The following is a 22,876-nucleotide window of genomic DNA, read 5'->3' on the forward strand; positions in this document are numbered from 1 at the left end:
AGAGGACTGAAAACTAAGGCTGCAGAGGGCTGCAGTCTAAGGACTGCAGACGCCCGGCCCACCTCTGGCGTATTGTCTGTGGCGCGCTCTTTGATGTTATATCAAGATACCGGTCGGCGATAAAGTTACTGGTCGGGAAGACAAAGACACCACTGCACAATCAACCTTTGCATCATCATCGAATACTGGATTCACAATGTTAAAGATGTCCTTTGTTGCCATGGAAGTTTCATAGTCCAGGTTCTTTGATCACTGCTATTTAAGCATCACCACTGGTGTAAGTCAAATCACATTGTGCGTTAGATGACACTGGCATGCCATTTCACGCGCACGTTATGCACAGGTCTAAAATTAAGGGAAATGACATAATGCAGATTGCACCTCACTTGATACTTGCTGGGTCATGCTGGGTCAGCTATGTGTGTGGCGTAACCTTGACTTCTTCTATCATTCATCAATTAAACAGCAAGGACATTATTGGCGCCATACTACCAATGCAGTCGGGTGCCCAAAGCTCAAACAGCAAAGCATCGTCAAGCTTTGTCGTAAAAATGGTGCGCCCGCAGGCTCGTTGGCGGTGAACCAATCGCTATAAAACAACTAACTTGCTGCGGGGATGGCGGCGAGGCCTTGGCGCGGATGACGTCAGGCGGTGTCTGTCTCACGGGTGAGAGCCAAGTCGTCGAGCATTTTGATTTACATTTTCCCATCGACATCTTCATATTAAAGGGAATGTTTTACGTTTGAAGATATTGAAGTAGGCATCACATTTGATGGAAAAAACGCATTTGTAACTATTGGTATAGTTTTGAGTAGAAAAGAATTGCTCTAGACACGGCAATTCTTCTCTTCAGTAAATATTTTCCTCGATGCGTCATTGTTTTATTACGTCATCGCACCTTGCACAGTATTGATTGAGAGCTAATTGACGGCCGTTGTAGCCGGAAATCATGCTCACAAACGCCAGATGTGAACGCCTCGGCAATGACATCTTTCTTGACCTTGATCGCCGCATGGCTTATGGAATGGCAGGACTTGAAAGACGTTATCATGACGTCACGAATGCCAGGGTGACTTTGAAATACACTCCCCGATATACCTCGTCCCATTTTCACGGGCGTGCAGCTGAGAAACCAGGGAGGCTTAATTCTTAAGAAGAGCAGGATTATGAACAGCACCGAAAGGTCTTCAAGATGGATATTTCAGCTCAAAGCACCAAATGAATGCGGAACACTCCCTTGAGGTTTCTATTCGACAGGTAAAATTGTTTGGTCATAAAGTGTACTGAACAAATGTTTTGGTCGCCGGTAGATAAGCGCAAGTAACTATTGTCGAAGAAACTGAAGAGCAGGGATCGGAGCAGGGCTCTAGTCCCGGAGATCCGACGTGACCACGACACGAGGCCGACACCAATTGATTGAGGAGAAAACGGACAATCGCACTGGAGAGAGAATCCGGGGGAGGGGGCAAAGGGACTGTGCCGTCCCCCCTCCCCCAGAGTTCCTGAAACCTTGATTTGCCCCCCCCCCAAACGGTGGGACGTATGCTGCGTATGACTTACATTTGCGTGGATGCTAGGTCATACATTTTTTTGTGATAATCGGGTAGATTACTAGTTTTGGTTTTGTTGGGGCAGTCAGGTGTGGAAGATTTTCCCTTTATTTGTGGAAGATTCGCGAGGGCAAAATGGTGCAATGCACCGCGCCGCGAGGACACAGCCTACGCCGCTGCGAAGACGTTGATCACGCAGCCTTGACAACGTGTGCCATCGCGGAGGCACGCGATAACCCGGCGTTACACGACAAAACTCCGCCATCGCGAAGGCACGCGATAACCCGGCGTAACGCGACAAAACTCCGCCATCGCGAAGGCACGCGTTGTCAATGCAGCTTGATCAGCGGATCTCGTTTGTTGTTTCACGCCCGCGATGTTCCATGGCAAGCCGCCACGCCCTCGATAAAGGTAGACGCGTCCGGCGCAAAAGTGAATGGCATGACGTCATATACTTCCGGTACGAACGGTATCCCAGTATCCCAGAAATGGACGCGGGTCACGAAGCCCCGCTTCCGTCTCTCGCCTGTCATGCTATTGGTGGAATTTATAGACGTAATGTGACTAAAGCTAGAGTGTTGAAAATATGTGGCTGACATCCACCAGTTTTGAGACTATAGTATTGGCTTTCGTTCGATAATGGCGGACATTAGAAAGCATTTTTAAATAGAGATTGGCGACTACCCCTTGTGATTTTTATTTATCAGCCGGATAACAAAAGTGAAATTACAACAACGTGTGCTTAACATTAACAAAGCCGGTGCGATATATTGTGTGATGAGCGTATGCGTAGGGGTGGGTACTATGAGATGGCCTGGTACGGGCGCACTAGGGATTCTAGGTTCATGCCTACTATTTATTGATATCAAGGTCGTTGGCATATGCTAAATACGTCTAAGCCATTGAAATATAAACGCAGGGAACGTGCGGTTTGATGAATCCCTCACATTATTTGCGGCCCGATCGAATTACATTTTCTTGCGGCGGTGGCGAAACTTCTTGGATGAATAAGTCACTGTTTCAGGTTTTTCGAATTCGGTTGCGTTACGATTATATTCCATAGGGAAATGTTGATCGCGTTTTGGTAATACCTTGATCTATATCTGCAATGTTTAATGTGTTTGATATCCTCTGCTCCGTATATCTCTGCATGCATTTGGACGATAACGTGTTGGCATTGATCAATTGTTCGGTGACTATAGCTATATTGTAGATAAAGTGATACCGTGTAGTTAATAAATTGTTCTTATCATAATATTCCTCCTTTGTGGATCCTTCATCGTGTTGTTACTTTGGGTAGCGTTTCACACGTCTCTCCTCTCCGACCTCTGATCAGTCAGGTCCCAGCAGTCTTGTCCGCGTCGGAAGCTCTAAGTCTAAACGCACATTCGGCAAGGCCGAGGGGACGCTGACCGGACTCCAAGCTGCCATAGCAGGGGAACGGTTAGTGGCTGCGGTGATGTGCCAAGCGCGCCGTGAGCTCCTGCCCGAAACAGCAGACATTCACCCAGTCTGGGGCGCGGAAGGCCGAGCTAAGTCACCTGTTCTAAAGCCTGGTAAGAATTGTTGTAACACGTACTCGCAGCCCACGATGGTTGCGGGTCAAACGTGAGTAGTTCATTGCTCTTATTAAGGGAAGGAAAGACCTTGAGCTCCTGGTTTTGCGTCACTATGAGTTCAAAGTTCCTATGTTGGGTTAACTGCCTTTAATGTGCTCATCCACTCTTACGGATGAGCACAGCTCGAAATATTGGTTGCCGTCAATGAATCGTTACGTAGCATTACAACGTCGCTTAGCCAGTACCTTCTGGTATGTTGAAGGCCGTTAACCCAACATAAACACTTTCAACTCATAGTGTATTTTTGGTGGATAGTTAACACGTCATCACATTGACATTTCGGAAAGTGACTTAGCCCGCTGTTCTGTTGACCGGGTGCCTCAGTAATCCGTTAATATCATCATCACACCCAGCCTACCGGTCACAGATTAACCTGCACCCCACAAACCAGGGGTGAAAAAGTGCCTTTTCTGTCACCGTCGAAATTTGGCGCCGTCTGAATTATCATCTGGGGCCAAATCTTTCGGAAACCGTCGCAATAGAACTCTAAATGCGATAAACCACAAAAACAAAGACAGTTCAAATGGAATGCGGCATAGCCATCCAACAGTTTTGTTTCAGAAGTTCATTTGCAGTATTATTTAATGGCTATGAAACACTGAATGATGGTCGAGGCTAAACTAATAAAATTACCAGATAAAGGCATGCTTAACATAACCAGCCTAGAGGCGTATAGTATCCTTTTCAGTTTAGGTGAGAGGGATTATGCCTCCTAAGCAGGGATGAAGTTTACTATTTTAAGGTATCATTTTTATCCGTTATGTTTCGTTATTCATGATTTTTAGGGTTCAGACCACAAAACTAATTTTGAGAAAGGACACCACAGTTCCCAACTGTGAAAAGGAGCCGCGTCAAATCTGGGGAGAAAGCTGATTTAAGTGCATTTCGGAGGAAGGCTTAGCCATGCATTTCCTCTGCGCATTCCTCCGCTCCCTGCCTCACCCCCATGTATTTTGAAAAACTGCACCTCTGTGGCCCTACATTCACCTGGAACAACATCACTTTTGGTTTTGTGACGTCATCGTATAATCAGCTGGAAACGTGGGCGACCCTCACTATTTCTGCATAATCGTTACCAGTGCCGAACTTGTCCTTCCTAACATAATCCCAACTATTTAGGGCAAAACCCATGCAACGTTGGTATTATGGACGGATGCAAACATTACCGAACACCTCTGGCACCTTGATTTAGCTTTATATATAATCTGATGAAAATTAAAAGCATTTTATCTCACGCCTGTCCACCGATCAGTACGCTAACTCTGAGGTGCAACGAGCAATGTGAGAGGCCTGCGCCAGCGATGCTCGGCGTCTTACCTCAAAGCCGCTATCCCTCTCAGCAGCAGGAAGCCCCTGATGGATCCTTGACACGTGTCGCTCCAATGTCCTCCGTTTACCTCTGAAGCTACAGCTTGGGTATCCATAAACAACAATCCCCCTAAATCACGAGATTAACGCTGTTATCTTTAAAAAAACTGACGATTAGCTACCTTCTTCTGGCCAGTCAGCTTCTCACGACATGTACACAACCAGCAGCAGCCCACAACCTCGCGCTGAACCCAATGCATCACTGCGTGGCGAGCATCCGCGCCCATCTGCTTCAAATGGCACGACGCTTTAAAACGCTGCGTGGCAAACTGATCACATTCGTCGCAAGATGCTGCGGCCAACTGCGATTCTTACGACTAGTAATAAGCCTAGTTATCTGGTATTTTACTGTTTAGTATGTAGAGTGAATCTTGGCTGAAAAATCTGCAAAAAGTAATGATTTGAGGGGCATTGGAAAAGCATTGTGCCACCACTGATCTGTGACGTCAGCGCAGATATAGTATAAGCTGTGGTAAATTTTTGTCACCAGATAAAAACTATCCTGATTGAAGCCACTATGTTTGGCAGCATCGTACGGCTCAACTTCTTCATATAGCAAAAAGTTAGCGTTTCCGCATTTGCTCTACACATGTTTACACCGCAAGCGTTAGCGAGTACAGACCAATATTAAGCTTTGAGTTTCATCTAGCTAGCTGGGAGAGGCTGTTGTAATATATTACGGTATGTTAAATTTGTTTAATTTGATTCATTTTCGCAATTCTGTCATCAATTGGTTCGCAAAAGTCTCAGCTTTTGTGACCGACTATATCCGGTAAATCAGAGGCTTTTTCACCCCTACAGTCGTTCCACGCGCAACGCAGCGACGCCTACATGCATATGTAAAAGCATGTCTGAGCGTGAATGTGACAGACACTAGGCGTTTTAAATGACATCCTGCAAGAACGACTTGCCCCCCCCAAAAAAAAATTATGGATCCGCCCCTGATTGTACTGACAAAGATGTGGGTATATCCACACAACCGGTCGCGTGCACTGGGGTTCAAGATGTTGCTACGTCGCGTTGTGGGTGCTTTGAAATATTGTTTCGAATAGTTTTTCATTCTCATCATAGTCGTCACCGTCATCGTCGTCGTGATCATCACCATGATGTACGTCATTACTGGTATTATTGTATAATTGTTATTGTTATCATCATCATTATTATTATGAATGTCATCTGTTTGATTGATTCCTATTACTATGAGTACTTTTTATTACTATTTGTGACGTTGTTATTAATGCTAACGTTATTGCTTTGGTATCATAATCATCATCACAGATCATCACACTATTTTATGTAAAGTCGGTTCATGGGCAGACAGACGTAAACCAGGTAAAACGAGCACCGGAGACGAACAGCAAGAGCGAGCCACAAACACATGCGATAAAAAGCACACACATCACACAATAGAGGAAAGCGGAAGTGAGAACTATGGGACTGCTTGGCAGACTCATCCGAGACAGGCGTTTCTGTGATGCGTCCTCGATGTGCTCGGACCAGGTAGGTATTTCGCAGCACGAAGGAATGGTATTGCGGTGATCGCCTGGCTCTTATTTTTGCCTTGGGTAGATCAAACGCTTTGCGCTGAACCCTTGGTTGTTGATTTCTCACCCGCTTCTCACACCTGATGATTTCTCACGTCCTGATGTAAGCAGCGTCACCAGCGCCGGAGACGCAGACGGCGAGGGGATCGTGTGATGTGTATGCCATTATGCCGTCTTTGCGCTGAACGACATCTTGCATGGATCTCCAGCTCGGTACACAGGTCTGGTGCGACCTCTTCGTGACGTTTTGTCGTGGTTCGTGCGGCACAGTTGAGGGGAAGCTTTCGGAGACGCTGTCTCCGAGTGGCTCCGAGTGGCTCCGAGGTCTCCCTAGGTGCGGGAAAACAGAGAGGAACCTACTGGGTTTGCCAACTCGTCTCTGGGGAGACGTTTCTCGTGCTTTATATGCAGAAACAAAATGCTATTGCAGTTAATCAATGCACGACAGTCAATGTGCTTTGCAACCAGAAGAGGTGAAGATAAAAAGCAACTGCGGGGTGCCATGTATGCATTTTGAGCTCCAGTTTCTTTCCTGACAGTAATCGATCTTCAATGTACCAACAGGTACTGGACACATAACATTACCACGCAACGATGGTCATACTATCAATGCTCGATGTTTCAAGGCTTATTCATAGTACAGCTTAGAGCGCCGAGTCATTCACAATCACGGGTCAGCAAGGAGTCGGAGCCTCGCAGAGTTTAATGGGGTGAGGAAGCCCAGCTATTCCTGAAGCACTTGCAGTTTTTACCTCTTCGAATAATTCTTTTTCGTAATTTGGGGTTCTTGTTTTCTAAGGGACAGAAGAAGCATGGGGGCTTAAGGCGAAAGCGCAGATATAAAAAAGAATCGTGCTTGCCGTCCACACTAGAATCGTATCACGGCGATATATTCATCAAACCAAGCAGACTTTCTCACGTATTTTTGACAGTCTGGGGAGCTAAACACTTCAGACACGCTGGCTGAGGAGCTCCCCGGCTTTCCCAGCCAGTACGAACCGGATCCAAGCCCAGAACTCTGGGAGCTGTCAGCATCATTTGCGCCTCTGACGGCTGACGGTAATCGCGGCAAACGACGGCACGCTCCGCTGCTCTGCATGGGAAGGTGGCACAAGGCGGCTCTAAAGGAGCGAGCACGCAAATAGATAACCCATTTGCTGGAGTGGAGCGTTGGATGTCGCTTATTCAGTTTTACTTCCGTGACCCCGTAACGAACGGAGTTAGTAGTCTGAAATTTTCAGTACGTGTCAACAGGTGCTCAATGCACCTTGTGTCAGAAAGGTAAGTCGGGTCCTCCTGAGAAAATGACATCCTAAAAAAAAACACGCATAATGACGTGTTGAAGTGGGCCGACGGTGTATATCTTTGGCTTCCGAGCCTGTTTTCATATATATATATATATATATATATATATATATATATATATATTAGTACATGCTACTCCGCCGATTTAGTATAGGTGGCGCCAAAATTACACCGTGATGAGTGAGCCTCCTGGGATACAATCGGTTTCCAAGCATCTTTTAAATTTGTGCGTTTGAGGGTTTTATCTTGTAGATCGGTTGCCGCTTGTATCACAAGCTCACGGCAGGTCAACATGTAGTTATCAGTTTAAAGTCCATTGAGATGGGTTCATGTGATTCAAGAGCATATTTATCCCTTTTTGTCAGCGCGATTGGACCGATGGTGTTTAGTAATGATCTAAAGGAGAGTTGAGCTTACCGACTGTAATTGCACAGAAAGCTATGACATGTTCTCTCGACCCACTTTGTGTTTCCGCTAGGAGTTCTCTATGCCGTAAGAATTCTGCCAGTGTCGCCATCGACAGGGGCCCAGTGGGAGGCGGCTCCAACGTGTTGGCACCTCGAACATGGCGACATTTTAGTCTATGACATCAGCGCTAAAAGCAGCGCAGTGTCCACATCCCGGGTGTCCAGGGTTCGTTGGGCTGTAAAACTGTCTTTTGGAATAAGAATAGGACAACTTCTAGGAGAAATGACTTAAAAAGCTTTCTATGCACGCCCACCGTCCTGACTCATCCTCCCCCCCCCCCCCCCCCCCCCTCTACCCGCCCGCTCCGTCCCGCCCCGCCAGCAACTGGAAGTAGGCCAAGATTTATCACGTAAACGGGAATTATAAGCAATGATTTGCGGGCATGCGCCTGGGGTGCTACTTCGGCGAAACCGATTCGCGGGCTCTCCGGCCGCCGTCCTCAGCGTGACGTCAGTCTCCTGGCGTTCGCTGATTGGCCGACGTTGGTCGCGTGCCGCCACGGCTACCGTGGAGCGTGCGGCGGAGGCCGGGCCGGCGAGTGCGACGAAGACTCTTGCGGCGGAGACAGCTGCCGTGATTGCACCTGTAAGCAGGCGCGTGGGACGGCTGCTCGGCCTGCGCCTCCGATGTGGAAGCGACGAGTCTGTGCGGTCGGACGTTAGATGAGTGACGTCTGAGCGGTTGGTAGATTCGAAGAGCGCGCGGCCCAGGGCTGCTGCCGTCGGGTTGTGCACGCGGGTCGACTTGAGGTGTTGCTGATGATGAACGACGTGTTCGGCGCCATGACAGGCCAGGTTAGTCCAGTGCTAAGACTTTCCGCGCAACATGGTGGGCATTTAAATATCATTTCGAGTCTATGTTCTCCATTCAACACCGCAGATCTAATGTTATGTTGCTAAAATGTGAGCGATGCTACTGTATCCTCCATGAACAGTGAAGCCACGCCTATGGGTCAGTCCCGCATGGATGAGGCCACTGTATTTCAGAACAGAAGGGCGGCTGAACTGGGGGAATACGCCCCCTAGGAGCGTCCCAAAAAATAAAAGGCATTGCCGATCATCACAGAACAATGTTTTGTTCCCCGGCATTTCATCTGTCATCACACCTGTTCTTACACGTGAGTCATTCCATTCACAATGCAGGGACATTTCAAGGAGGTTGTTTTTCTAACGACAGTAAAGAAAAATAGTCATAGCCCTGACCAAACCCTTTACATCCGCCAATAGCTGCCATTTGGAGTGTGCTGCCGTTTTGCATATTCCAAACACGCCATGGTGGCAACGTTTCCACGGAGGTAAAAACAGCAAAGTAGTAAGGGGCCTCATACTCACCTGACCCAGGCGACGAAGGACGGTAGTTGGACAGACTTCCGGATAGCTGGTAACTGCGCAGCAAGTTTGACCGGAATCTCGATGGCTCTTGCAAAAAAAACTTATTAAGCCCATAACGTAAGCGTTAGGAGCTTAAGCACATGCCAGTGGCCCAGTTGTATTAGGCAGAGCCGTCTGTGATATGGGACGTGGTCAGGAAGGTTGGTTGCTTTTATCTCCTTATTGACCACTCAGTCCGCAATGGTCTTGGGTGAGTCACAGACCCAGCCGTCCTTGGACTCCCTATACTGACCTTCAGTCCCATGCGGAAACCGCCGAAAAGGCTGCCGTTGTCGTCGAAAGGAAACGGTAGTGCGAGTCGACCAGGTATTCCTTAGCAAAGATAGAATCCTTCGCTAAAGAGAAGGGAGTGGATGCCACTACAGACCAGTTCTCGCGCCACATTGCTGTGCTGTAGGGCTACGACTATGTGGTCCAGGCTACAGAGACCGGTCCGCTTTTATCTGTGCGATATCCCCAAAACACAACAATCAGGCCCAGAACGGGTCTGTCGTCCGTGCCGCACTGACTCCAGTTGTGGTTTCGCCCATAACCCATTGATGAAAGCATAGAAGATGCCAGTCTTAGATGTCGCGAGTGTGTGTGCTTCCCTCATTTGCGGGAATTTCTTTGCTCCCTTTCTCATGTTCTGTTGCCAATAGCCTTTCCACATACCAGCGGTGCGTTGTTTCTCACGCCTCGGCTCGGTGTCTGATCCAGCCGTCCACGTTCCGCGCGGCCTGCCGACCGGCACCGCCGCTTAGCCGGGCGGTGAGCACGGGTTGGCGGCTGACGGCCCGCTTAATCAGACGTCTGAGGGGCGGCTTACCCGAGCGGTGAGCACGGGTTACCGGCTGACGGCCCGCTTAACCAGACGTACGAGGGGCGGCTTACCCGAGCGGTGAGCACGGGTTACCGGCTGACGGCCCGCTTAACCAGACGTACGAGGGGCCGCTTACTCGGGCGGTGAGCACGGTTTACCGGCAGACGACCTGCTTAACCAGACGCACGAAGCACCGCTTACCCGGGAAGTGAGCACGGGTTACCATCGCATGTCCCGCCGTATCTTGTGTCACGCGGGCCGCCGGCTGGCTCCAGAAACGCGAGACAGGGGTAGGCCGTCTGACCGGGACATGAGCGCAGCCCCCCTGAACGGCCCGTCGAATGAAACGGTCAGCGGCCGTTTACCCGGGCGGTGGGCACCAATTGCCGCCCGACTTTTGTAGACTACGCTCTCTGCCACGGTCGTGAGTTGTATCCCTGACAACAATGGATGCTGTGAATGAACTGCAGCAGGCTCGGTGGGCGCCCTGGGAGACGAGACCGGCGCCGTGCCGCTCTCGCAGCGTGGACCCGCCAGTCGGTGGGTTTAGTGCGTGGTATTGAACCCGAGGTGTGGAAAAGGCAATTGTCATTCCTATCGCGTACGTGAATTATTTGTACGTAAGTCGTTGGAAAACATTGATCAAAGGTGCCAAAAGATGTTGCTGCTTGCTTCAGGGTGTCATGAGCCGTGTTAAGAAGCCTGAAACGAGACGTGAAACATTGCCCAACAACAATTTCCAACAAGTGCACGATGGTCAGGCGCAGCGTTAATCCTTCCGTTGATTGCCATGAAGCCTTCGACATACACGAAAATACTATCAAACTACCAGCGGAAGCAGCGAAAGAGAGCAACAGAGGGTAGGGGACGGGGGCGAAAGCCATAAACGAAAATCATGCTCATGACCTTTGTGTATCACTACATTCCTAGAATGTTGGAGATAAACCCTATGGTGGTGAAAGGAAAGAATTGACCCCGGACTCGTTTTTGGCACCCCACTTCCTATTACGTCCTGTCCGTTCACTTGCGCAAGGGTGCGGGTTACACGCAGGTCCATATTGACGAAAGCCTCCGGTTGATAATTTCCTTTTTGATCCCAGCACCGAGGATCAGCTTTAAAAAAAAAACATCCCTGACCACAACTACCTTGTGATAGCCCCATGTGGCATCTCACGCTTCCCTTTTTGCTGTCTATCACCTGCTGCTCGTCATAAGAGTGCCATCAAACGAACTGGGGGCCAAGTGTTTGACTTGTGCTTCTTACTAGTTTGCCGTTTCAGGCTTTTGACGCGCTTGGATGGCGACGGTCAAATGTTAACGGGACGGAAACGAACGTTCGGGACTGGGAAGGAGGGGAAGGGGATGAGAGGAAGGAGCATCAAAGACACTCAAAAAGGCACACAGCTTCGTCCATAGTTTTTTTCGAAATTATTCTACGCATTGTGATAAGCATCTGGTTTGCATGAAGGCAACTGCTCTTCGCGCATTTGAGCTGTTGTCACGAAGCTGACGCTAGCCAGCTGACGTCCGGTTCCTCTAGAACATCAGAGGACGATCCGTGCTTGTATAGCAGAGAACTCCCTGGTCAGTGTGCGCTGTCGCGCGCTCTGTTGACGAACGGTAACGCTGATGAAATCTAGCAACGGGCCTGGCTGGCTCAGCCGCGATGCTGTATTCTATTCGATAGGCTTCTTACCGTGGCGGCGCTACAGAATATTCCAAGCATCGTCATTCGTCAGCAGCAGCCCGCTCATGTGCGCAGAGAATACCGACGCGAATGTCAGTCGCCCAAGGCTGATCACAAGGCTGGCGCTGGCCGCGGCCGGCCGGGCGCCATGTTTGTTTGTCGTGGCCGGTCGGTGGCCGCCGACGCTCCGCTGTGATTGGTCGGAGTCAGCCGTCTTCGGACCGCCGTCCGGCTCCACACCGCCCGTGATTGGCCCACGCCCTGCAGACGTCACGAATTTGCGCCAGCCCCCGATGTCTGTGGAAGTGGTCACTGATCACAGCGCCGGCTCCGAGAAGTGCCCAAGGCTTCTACCATAGGCGCGGGCATAGGAACGGGGTTGGGCATAGGTCCGTGGGTGCCATGACACCTCCTCTTGATTGTACTCCAAGTGTGCTCATGAGCATTGACTGGGGCCTTGGCTCTCTGAAATGTTCTGCATGTTAGAATCTTTGCCTCCGCTGTTCGCGTGCCTGCGTACAGACGTGACAAGTAGCGAAAGGGCACTGCTGGCACCCAAATTCTGACCAAGACACGTGCCAGTTATGCGTAGCTGAGTAGAAAAAGGCCCTTGCTGAGGAGCTTGCCATCTCCACGCGCGCGACGTCACCAGATCTCACCATTTGTTCCCCGCATTCTCCAGCATCTCTGGATGTGCAGTGCGGTCCTGTCGGACCGCTCCCCCGGGTCGATCGGTCTCACAGCGTGGATCGGTCTGGGATCAAGTATGATCGGCACGTACCCATATCTGTGGACTGCAGGTACACTGACGCTGGATTGATAGGACGATCGTAGGCAATTGTCGTAGGACATGCATGTCTCATGTCACCCGAGAGCTTTAGGGTTCAAGGGATGTGTAACTCACCTGAACATACCTGAACATTGAACAATACGGGTTAGGACGTCTTCAGACATCGCTGTCATTCGCGGCGAGAGGCATGGGCTTGGTCAGGATGTCGACCGAAGTGCCAAATCGCGGTATTTCAGCTAAATGGCCCACTTTCCTGGTAAAGGGGGGGGGGGCTGTTTTGGATTCGTCGTACCCTTGTAGGCTCGGAATCCTATTTTGATGCATCAAGGGCTCGTTTTGTGCTTTAGAAGCGCTACGGGTATCTTAAGCCGCTTAAATGCTAGCACCTTCGGTTCCAGGGGCCCCGCCAACTTCAGGTTTTGGGGGCATGGCCCCAGAAGCCCCCCTTGGCTACGCCACTGCTGTGGAGCATGCACTTCTGCGGAATATGACGCTGTTAAGGTGCCAGCTTTCAGGGTATATGGTTTGTCGCACATCTTGTATTGCAGACAAGTAACATGTCCTACGTCCAGCTGACACATCTCCACGGCCGTCACGGCGATGATGATTGTTGCTGTCTGCTTGCTACTGCTATGCAGTAAATCGGGTTAAAACCCTCGATTATAACCGTCCTGTGGTAATCGTTTGCGGCGGAGAGAGCTAGCGTCGCATGCAAACGCCTCGGTTGTGGTGGACGTCTTGTGCGACCCTGGGATGAGCTATGGCAGCGTTCCGGGCCTCCGTCTGGCCTCTAGAAAGTGCCTCGTCGGGGAGTGACGCAAGCGTTTTTCCCTTCGTGCCTCTGCGGCGGGAGATATGGTGTCTGCGACCTCGATAAAGCCTCAGGGACGCAGTAAAATGCGCACAACGGTGCCATGAAGTTTGCCAAAATGTGTTTGAACTAGTTACTCTTCTCAACGGCATTTGCTGCTCAGCAATTGAACTAGTTACTTCTCTCAACGACTTTTTCTGCTTTGCAATCGCCCGTCGAAATCCACCATATCCTTGGGGCCCTACGGCCATGTCCGTGCATAACGATATCTTCCATAAGCACCCAGAGAACGGTAAATACTATTTGAAGAATCTCTCCTGTTGTATATTTGTTGGACCATTGGCAATGCTAAGGACGCGGCGAATCGTGCCACAAAACAAAACACCGACATACGCGGTGTTCCGTCTGCACTGCCTCATTTCGTGACGGGCTCAAAGGACGTCGTCTGACGTCACTGGGCGGGTTCTGACGTCACTCGGCGGGTTCTGACATCCCTCGCCGGGGCGGCGGCTGCGGCCGGTAGCTGACGCCAGGCTGGCCGCGTCGCGTGCCGTCGGGCGCCGGGCCGGCCAGCGGTCCGGGGCTCGGTCACACGGCGGGAGGCGCGTGACGCCGGCCGGCCGGCCCGGCCGCCGCCGGCGCTTCTCAGGCCGCCGTGTGAAAGGCGGCCAGCGGCGGCCGGCCGGTTCGCACGACCACGCCGGCGCGGTGCGGCCGGCGGCGGCGTCCTCTGCAGCCGCCCTCCTGAGCCGGGTGGAACTCCTGCGCACCAGGCGCGAGAACTCCGGAGTGCCGTGCTGTGGAAGTCGGGGTTTCTGACTCGGAAACTCCGGAACGGAGGTCCCGAGTCGTACTGGGCCCCGCCTCCCGAGTGGTACTGGGCTCCGCCACTCTCTCAGGGTCGTCCGCCGACGCGGAGGACTGGGAGCCACCCCTCCACGCGTCAGCACCATCTGGCGCCGCGAAGGACCAGAGCCTGCCCGAGCCACCGCTGAAGCGTAGTCTTCGGCAGGCGGAAGCGACGCGGCCGGCAGCAGCGTCGGCGCGGCCGGCGGCGACTGTCATTAGTCGGCCACCGCCGGATGTGGCCTGGGAAAGGTGGAGGAACTGCTCTGGATCGTGGGACCGGCGCTGCGTTCCCAGGCCGGCCACCGACCGGCTGGCCGTGCAGTGTCCACTGACGCGCCGCCTGAGAAACCCATCACGCTCACAATGCAGCGGCGATTAGCGGACAACCCGGCGCATTGTTTGCGCGTCGGGGCGACTCCGTACTGACGTAGGCTGCGCTGGCGAGCGACTCCATACTGGCGTAGGCTGCGCTGGCGGGCGACTCCATACTGACGCAGGCTGCGCTGGCGGGCGACTCCATACTGGCGTAGGCTGCGCTGGCGGGCGACTCCGTACCGACGTAGGCTGCGCCGGCGGGCGACTCCGTACTGACATAGGCTGCACTGGCGGACGACTCCGTACTGACGTAGGCTGCGCTGGCGGGCGACTCCATACTGGCGTAGGCTGCGCTGGCGGGCGACTCCGTACCGACGTAGGCTGCGCCGGCGGGCGACTCCGTACTGACATAGGCTGCGCTGGCGGACGACTCCGTACTGACGTAGGCTGCGCTGGCGGGCGACTCCGTTCTGACGTAGGCTGCGCTGGCGGGCGACTCCGTACTGACGTAGGCTGCGCTGGCGGGCGACTCCGTACTGACGTAGGCTGCGCTGGCGGGGTTCGTCGCTGCTTAAGGGCACGCAGCCGTGCGAGTGGAGCGATCCGTGCGCACACGGGTTGGTGCGGCATTTTGTACGGATTGTGCGGCAGTTTGTACGGGCTGGCGCGGCAGCTTGTACGGGTTGGTGCGGCAGTTTGTACGGATTGTGCGGCAGTTGGTACGGGTTGGTGCGGCAGTTTGTTTCCGGTGTGGTCCCGTCCGGCGGAAAGACTGTGCTCCGTGGGCTGCGCTCCTTATCTTAGCGGGACGTTGGTCAGGCACTGTGCTCTTGGTCCGCAGTGGACCATTCTTCGGCACATTGTTCGTGTCGCTACGGCGCACTGATCTGATACCATCCATTTCTCGTTTTGCACAGACACTACTACGTCATTCAGTTTCCTCTCACTTCCGACCGTGTACACACCGACCCTCTGCGCGCATGCCACCGCATACCGATGCCGCCCCAGCAGCGGCCGCCAGCCGGCGTCGTCGCCCAGTCTGCAGCAGCGAGACCGGCCCTCGGCCCCGCGGCAGGTGCCGGTGTAGGGGGTCGGGGTCGGGACGCGTCTCAGGGGAGCGAACCCCTGACGGCAGTCGGCTGGCCGGGCCGCGGCAGGTGTCCTTCTATAGGGCCGCTCCGGCGCGTCGGGCGGCGGCGGGCTGCACGGGTTTGTCCCAGGGGATGTGTCCCCCGTGGAATGTGGCGCGGCACCTGCCCGCCGCCGCCGCCGTCGACGCGGCGTCGGCGTGCCACGCCGTCAGCTGATCGGGTCGGGGCGGAGGCGCTGGCGGCCGGCGTGAGTCGGCAGCTGGCCACGGCCGACCGCTGGGCCGCCGACCGGCCCTGCTCCGCGGGCAGGACGGGCCTCGAAGCCCGGATCGGAGCTGGTACTTTGCGTGGGGAACAGGCCGGCAACCGTCCGAGCTTGCCCGTAATAGGTCGTCACTCGTCCTGGAGCAATGCTTTCTCTGCTGTACCTGTGCTGTGTGATACCGTGCATGGATGATCCTTAGATCACCGCTTCGCGTAAGCTCCCCTCCCCCCCTCTATCTTTTTCGATCTTCACTGTACTTCACTCTAGAGTTGTGTCTGATCTCTTCCTCTCTCCCCCCCCCCCCACACCCGCTATTTTGCTTTGCATTGGTATACTTCAACATTGAACAAAATTGGATGCGGGAAACAAACGAGGGAGAGCGAGGAGGCGAGGTCACGGCCGACAAGGTCAGACGCAGGCGCGTGGTCTGGACAGCTGGCAGTGGGAACCGGACTACGGTTTGTCCCTGGCTGTGAATAATCTTACGCATGGTCCCAGGACCCGCCGTGTCTGCCCCAGACTATCGCCCGCGCTGACTCATCGATTCGCTCTCGGATACAGTGGCACGCACCGAGGGCCCGAATTGCACCATGTACGGTTCACAAAGGGGTTGGACGTTTTTGGCTTTTTCCTGTCCACTTCCATGAGAGGGCCTATGTTACATTCCCAGGGAGTTGAGTGGGGGCTCAGCCCCTCCCCCTTTCGTTCCAGCGCCCCTGTACGCGTAATCCCGTGGGTCGGATCGACCGGCGTAAATGCAGTGAACATGTTGCTATCCTGAAAACCGATGCATCAAGGTGCATCATATGAGGTTTCTGTTATGGTTGCCAATTCAGGTACAAATCGCCCATCCCCGGGTCCGGGGTGCGTAAAAGCACCATGCTCAGCAGCCTGGAATGCCCCGCTGTTAAAACTGCGTTATGCAGGCTGTGTTATATTAGGGTTATAATTTTGTTCATGGCTGCACACGTATAGAAGTCAAGCTAGCAGCATTCGTAAAATGGATAAATCCAAAGCAAAAAACAAAAAACAAAACAAAGCGGTCCCATTGCGTGAATAATCTAGTGAGAATTGTTTAATTCGTGCTCGCATTTATCTACATGCTGTTTTGCATGTAAAAATCCGCAGTTTCTGCCATTTCCGACGTGCCCCTGTTTCGTTTAGGTGGTATTTGCACAGCATTGTTAAACCCTAAATCAGTCTGCTAAGCTCATGGTTGCGAAATACTCATTTTGCTGTGACGCATAAAGTACTTCAGGTAATTCATTGATATGTCCGGTAAACGGCAGATAAGGCTCGCTACGATTCTCCCCACAGCGAGAACACTTTCCAATGTTATTATTGTCGAAGCGGCGGTACTTAGACCTTGATGAGTCACGTGCGCATAACCTCCCCAGCCCGCTGTGCGCCTGCAACAAAGCTCTACAAAAGCCCAAATCCAGCTGAACGGTATTCACTGGCCAAATAACTCGGTCGTGGCAGTTGATCAAGATGGGGTGAATTTAGGTCCATTGCCCCGCGGCTAGTTAGGTGATTGTTTGGCTGACTCTCCTCTAGTTCGGTGTTTCCATGTTGCGTGTTTACTTAACCAAAATGGGAGATCCCTAAAAATGTGTTTTTATAAGATAGAAAAACCCGGCGTCGGAAAATATGAATCCGGTATCGGTACTGATTTCAATCCTGGGATTCCGATCCAAGAAAATACCTCCTGATTTCACGGGACATGCGCAATATTTTGTATCGCCCCGGTTGATGAACTCTTAAAGAGCATTGCTGCATATCGCAGCACCAATGCAGATTTCTTATGAACGTATACACTTAACCTATCGTTTTACTGCCATGCAGCACGCTGGGAGCCCCCGACAGCAGGTTGAATGTGTTCCCGGATGACGAACTCGGACAGGCTTGTCGGCTCCATGTGTATACCGACGTGCCGACATGTCCGGGGGCACGCCTCCATGCGCAGCGGCTCTGTCGAAACATCGGAGAACTGGCTGATATCTTATCAACCAGACACATCTGCTCTTTCTCATGGCGCGACGCACGAGACAAAGGCTGGCTCTACTTCGCACGCGACACCTGTCACTATCATTGCTGCACAACTTGCGACAAGCCCAAGCTCGTTGAAACAGCGCGTTGACGACAGCCGACGGGGGATGTTTTCGGTGCCGGTCAGCCGCCCCGCGGTATGTGATGGCCGAACCCGTCACTACGTACCCTGTCGGCCCGTGCTATTGCGGCCGGGCACCGAAACAGGGACTTTGGTACGCCCCTGGCCGCCGTGCTGAGGCTGCAGCAGCAGCGACTGCTCCCTGGCCTGTGTGGAGGCACAGCCAGGTGTTCCCGAGTGTCGCCGCTCTGTTCCAGCGATATCGAGGCAGCGGGGAAGAAAGGGTGGGGCAGGCGGGATGTTTGCTGCGTTTCTTGCCGTGCGAGGTCGGTGTGAATGCATTAAGAGATAGGTATGGTGATGTCTGCCCACTCCACTCCCCGCTTCCACCCCACTGTTCTGTGTGTGTGTGTACCCAGTCACCCTCTCTCCCGTGAAATATCTCTCTTCACGAAGGAACACCCATGTCTATGTCACGTGATTTTGGCAAGAACCGAGCGGCCTGAGCATGAGAGCATGGTGTAATATCTGTGATATATAGTATCATGCGAGCTTATTGTGCGTAATCTTATATCATATGCAATCATACGTTGCGGTACATGTATACTTTAAACGAGAATCTGCCTTGTATGAATCGTGCTTCAAATATTCCGTGTTTCAGTGATGTTTATGTCTTTTTCAGGGTGCATACAGCTATCACCAGTACGACGACAGGTCTGAAGAAATGTGGCCATCTCCGGGATCGGAAGTACCCTACTCCTCTGCTGCGCCGATTCCCCAGCAGCACGGAAGCAACTTTTACCCCGAGGTCAGGGATCATCGAAATCGGCGTCGTCGAAGCTACCATTGGCTTTTCTCTGTGCCTCCATTCCCTTCCTCTTTCTTGTCTCGTCTCTCACTCTCTCCCTTCCTTTCTCTGTTTCTCTGTCGAGACCCTCTCCATCTCATTCTCCCTCCGCCTTGTTTCCACTCACCTTTTCTCCCTCTTCTCATCTTTATCTTTTTCGACCGTTTTTAATAACATGCCTCTACTGAATTTTAAACAAGGTTCCCTTTTATGCCTTGGTGTGTTGGTGACGCCACGGTTATGTCGGAGTGACAGTCAGAGCACCGGCGCACTGCGTGCCGGCACGGACGCGCTCAGTGGCCGCTCAGGTGGGTCTCCTCCGTCCCCACGCCTCTGCGTCGCCCTGCTGGCTGGCCCGAACCGGGGCCCGCGCTGACCGCCGCCGCTCTGACCTCCGCAGGGCGAGGGCAGCCTGGCGGACCTGGCCGCCGACCTGAACCAGGCCGGCGCCGGCGGCTACCTGCCCGGCTACCCGGACAACCACCCGGTGGACCTGAGCTCACCGCGACCCGAGCTCGACTTCCGCCGCGACCCGTACAAGCCCAACGGCCTGGGCCTGGGCGTGCAGGACGGTGAGTGTCGTGAACGCGGCGTCCGGCCGCCGCGCCGGCAGCCTCTGGCCGTCGAGACCGGTTGCCTCATTTCGACTCTCCACGCCCTGGCGACGTGTGGCTGATCGATTTGGACGGATCGCTGCGCGACGGTGCGATCACGAGCCATCCGACACCTGCTGATGGTGATGGAGCCCCAGCGTCTGACGCTCGGTCCGCTCTCGGAGTCGGCGCGCGCACCGACTCCGGGTGGGACTGGCGGCCGCCTGGAGCGCCGACTCGCGGTCTCGTTCACCCACCGAGCCGGCGACGACGCCCGCCGCTCGCGTCTGGCGGCGTTTCATTAAGCAGCGGCGGCCAATTTACTTTCACCTCGAGACAAATGCTGGCGTTTGCGAACATTTGGCAACTGCAATCAGCGCAAGTGTCGTTACCGGCGTGCGGTCGGCGTCGGTGGCGGGCCGCGCCGCCCGCCGCCCGCCGTTCCCATCCTCTCACTGACAACGGCCGCCTGATTATGGCGCCCCCGCGGCGAAATCGGCGCAGGAAGGCATACATCACGGCATTCAAAGAGGGCGCGCGGTGTGACGTGCCGGGCAGTGAAGTCGTTACGGAGGCGGCCGCTCCGAAATGGAGAGTGGTGACCCCTGACCCGCGGGTGGCCGGTTCCGGCGGCGGCTCGGTTCCCGCGACCCGACCCGACCCGGCCCTGGGAACGGCCCCGGCCCGGGAGCGGCGCGGAGGCTGCGGTCGCCGCGGCCGCCGCTCGGCTGGTGCCTGCCTGGACGAGGATTTGTCCGCCTAGGGCTGGGCTTGGGGAGGGGGCTGGACGGAAAAGTGCTGGACACGAGCTGGAATGCGCTCCTTATCGAGCACAGGTCGTGGCCTGTCCTCAGTCCTGCCCCGCCTTCTTGTTGAGAGTGTTTTGGTTTGCGTTACGTCACACCTGTCTGAAAAGTCCTTTTTCGTTCTGTAAGTCCGTATCCAGTCATCGAGCCTATCTAACGAAGTCACGATATCGGCGGACTGCACGCATTTAAAGTCCTACTGAACGAACGGGGAGCCAGCCGTCCAAGGCCTCGTCTGCTAATCTGTGTGGTAGACGTACCGCTCCTGGCAGCCCGCCATCCCCGCCATCTCGGGGTGGGAACCGCGAAGGCAGCGTCTGACCCAGACGGAGGCCGCCCGACCCGCTGCCGTGTGCTGGGTCGCACGGCTGCACGAGTCTTCTCAGCAGGGATGTGCCTGCCTGCGGCGTGATGATGAACTAAGTGAGAGGTTTGCTCAGGATGCCGTGCCAATTTGAGCCCGATGGTCTGTTTCATTTTCTACGGCAACGATTCACTTCGGGAACGGAGGCTGTTTGAAAGCTAGCCACTTCCTCCGTTTAATAACATGTTCGCTCCATAACTGCCCCGCGATCTGTGCGGAAATCGTTTTCAAATACCAGTGGCCTTGACAACCTCGCCGTAAGACTAACGTCAATCACATCAATCAAACGGACGGCGAATACGGATTATTAGGGGTGGCTCGACATTTGACGAGCCAATGACGAAATTCCTGTTGATGCATACCCGCAAAGAGGAGTAGAGTAATTGATGCCTTGATTGCTCACGGACATGATGTACCGGATTGCTGGCTAGTCAGACGCATCCCTGAGTGGGAGCGTATCCCCCTCTGTTGCACGCATTTGGACACGAAGCGACTGTCGGTCCGTTCTTCATACCTTTCCACATTCGTCGCCCTCGCGGTTATGCTATCCGGCGCGTATCGGTGATGTCCGCCAGCTGTTGGTCTTCCCCATGTGTTCCCCCGCTCCTCGCTATGCCTGACGGGATGTTTGCCCTCATTCGCACTTCAGGCGCCACCAAAAGGACACAACGGCTGTGTGCGGCTTTAACCAGCAATGCTATCTGATAACGTTGTTGACGCAGGCATTGGTAGTGTGTGCTCACTGAGTCTGTGTATACTAAGCAGCGCCCGCTGTTGGCTTACGCGCCTGATCTGACGCACTCACTGTGTCGCTTCCGCAGGATGGGGAGCGCACGACGCCAAGTATAGCGAAGCCTACCACAGATGTGAGTATGCGTGGAGACAGTCACTTCTTTGTCGCTGACGAAGTGATGCCGTCAGTATGACTGCTGCTGCGGCAGCTAGCCGGCTGCCTCCGGGGCACGTACGGATTGCAGTACATAGGTGACATGGAGGGAATCCATTGGGCTGTGGCTGCTCCTCTGCGAGAATAGGGGCAAATAGAGCGGCCAGTAGTGGAACGCTGGGGTATTGATAGCCAGACGACGTATCCATTGGTGGGTATTCCCTTTTCCATAATAAAAAAATCAGCACAATGCAAATACTTTTGTCTTCACGCTTAACCCGCCTGTCCGAGGCGACTGTAAACGGACATTGAAAATTTTAATACGGTGCTCTTACTAGCATAAAGCTGTCGATGCATGTTGACATAATTCGCAAGTTGTTCAGTGCATTAGCGAGGAACACTATTCGCATAGATACGGCAGTAGTATTAGCCGTATTCCTCGGAGAAAACCAAGAGAATGGAGATATAGTTGGGTTTCCTACTTTGATCTCTTTGAACCCAACTATATCTCCATTTTCTTGGTTCTCTCCGAGGAATAAGGCTGATACTACTGCCTTTTCATAATTCGATGAGCTCGACAAGAATACACACATACCAGGAATAGGTTTCATGGCGTTTGCATGTACGCCTTCATCCCTTGCACCACTAAACCTTGACTGCCATCTCTTCAATCCAGGCATCTCTTTGAGTCGGGTGTGTCCCACCTTTCACCTGTTCCGATCCATATTGACATTGTTCACGTCACCACATCGTTACATAAACTCACTACTGCACGGCCACACCGTCTCATTGCTGCTTCGGATCACCGTTACATCGTGGAATCTTCCCAGCGCTCACCACCATGTTGCTTTGTTTTTGCAGCGCGTTCAGCGTGACGCCGTCACGTCGTTCTGTCGCACTCGCCGTCCCACCGACGCGTCACACCGCCACATCGCCTCATTGTCTCATGACGTCACAGCCTCATCATAGCGTTGTCCTGTCGCGCAGGAGCGTGGGAAGGTTCCAAAAGCGGTTGGGCCAGCCCCCTCCCTGCCCGTTTTTAAAAGTCGGTCCTTTCCATGCACCATCGCAAAGTTAACTTTCGACTTTAAACAAGCGGATGCCCTGGCTCCCGCACTCCACGCTTGGTGCGTCATTCACCCCTACACTGTTCCTCCCGCACCCCATGCTTGACGCTTCATCCCGTACTGTTCCTCCCGGACCCCATGCTGTTTCTCCCGCACCACTGGCTGTTCCTCCGGCACCCACACTTGACTCTTCACCTTACACTGTTCCTCCCGCGCCCCATGCTTGACGCTTCATCCCACGCTGCTTCTCCCGCACCCCATGCTGTTCCTCCGGCACCCCACACTTGACGCTTCACCTTACACTGTTCCTCCCGTACCCCACGCTTGACACTTGACCCTACGCTGTT

Source organism: Pollicipes pollicipes, unplaced genomic scaffold (genome assembly GCF_011947565.3).
Source record: "Pollicipes pollicipes isolate AB1234 unplaced genomic scaffold, Ppol_2.1 Scaffold_3447;HRSCAF=4054_pilon_pilon_pilon, whole genome shotgun sequence".
NCBI lineage: Eukaryota > Metazoa > Arthropoda > Thecostraca > Pollicipedomorpha > Pollicipedidae > Pollicipes > Pollicipes pollicipes.